The sequence below is a fragment of the Penaeus monodon genome, chromosome 28, assembly GCF_015228065.2.
Source record: "Penaeus monodon isolate SGIC_2016 chromosome 28, NSTDA_Pmon_1, whole genome shotgun sequence".
NCBI classification, from domain to species: Eukaryota; Metazoa; Arthropoda; class Malacostraca; order Decapoda; family Penaeidae; genus Penaeus; species Penaeus monodon.
Window position 1 is genome coordinate 17,841,389 of NC_051413.1, and position 1,689 is coordinate 17,843,077.

Sequence of the window (1,689 nt, forward strand, 5' to 3'; positions counted from 1 at the left end):
AATTAGGTATTAGCATCGTCATTGTCGGTGTGATTATTGCTCTTATCATATACTCGGCACAGACCTTGGGGAAACATTGCGAAACATCATCAACGATTTGCAGGAAAAGAAATCTGAATGATCATAGGCGTAAAATTTTGTTTAATTATGATGATTATCTTAATAAGCCGAAATGCTGAATCATTCCTCGCCTAAGAATCCAGTCGCCAATCAGAAAAAAAGCATTTGGTCTTATTGATTATTATAGTAATTTTCACATTTAACCATTATATCACTGTTCTCACGTACCTTTTATTCTCTTATGGCAGATTTTCTTTTCACTGACTCACTCTCGTCCTTGAGAAATTCCAAGGAAGTCACTGTGTCGCTCACGTGGTTTCATGGACGATTTGCTGTATCTCTCTTTCATTTTCAGAATGTTGACGCTTCAAATCCCTTGACAGACCTCTAATTTTCTCTCCGTGACCCAGGTGGGCTTCACGCACTGCCCTCGTGGTCTTACAGAACCGCGATATTCACTGATTTTTATAAGAGCCAGTTTGGCAGAATATATGTATGCAAAGCAATACTATATAGTACTTGTACTGTACAAATTCACAGTAGGTCACTTCCCTCCCTTATTCTAAAATTTCAAAAATCTTTGATGACAAAGGTAAGTAATTTATAAATTATCTTATGTTAAAAATCCATGAAAAAATCGAGATCAGGGTTTGGTTTTCAAAAATATTTCTTGGAAAGCCGTCAGTTACTCAGTCTGGAGCCGAAAATGGCTATATCCGCGGGACCAACACCAATGCGATAGATGCATTTGGAGTGCGCCATCAGGAGTGTTTAAACCCTTTTCCATCCAGCGTAAAGATAGATTTTTTTCACTGCCTTAACTACCAATATACCATTTTCTCTAATATATGATACATATTTGTTTCATACCATTGACCAGCCAGCTCGACACCTTCGAGCTGGCTGCACTTCGCTCAGTGTATTAGAGAACCCTGGTATCGGTGTTATTTTTGCGAGGATAGATGGCAAATTTCGTTTCTTAATCATAACCATAGTGATTACTAAATAATCTGGCTGCCCGGTAGCTGTTGCATCTCTTCGTGAATCTCGTACTGTGACAGAAGGTAAAAATTGAAATTGTATAATATCTTGCATTGTGGAATAAGTTATTTTTAACAATACCTTTTCTGCATACAAAACCTATTCTCAACTCGTTATTGCTGTATAAATTTGAATTATAAAATAGGCAATATAATAACGCACTTCCGTTACATTCTCTCCTCGTTTCGTTTGTTTTTTGACATCTCTTTATTTCTGCATCAATAGAAGCAATTTTCTATATTTTGCTGACACAAATTTTAAGATTCAACCGCTCATATACATAAAGTACCTTCACGTACTCATGCACAAACGCGACCGAATAAGAGGAGCATTTTGCTGACGTAAACTTTATGTCCTAGAACATAACAAATGTAGTATTTTTCCCCTAATGATAAAGAAAAGTTGGGTTTCAATGACATGCATCTTTGCAACGTATGAAGTGAGAGAGGAGTGACGCAAACAGTGATCGTGCAAGGAGCAATATCAAGGAACAGTTGCCATGTGGATGATGCATTATTATTACATGTATAATGAGAGTTATTCTTGATAAAAAGAGAGATGAAGGTTGTATGCTGACAAAGCATCTGG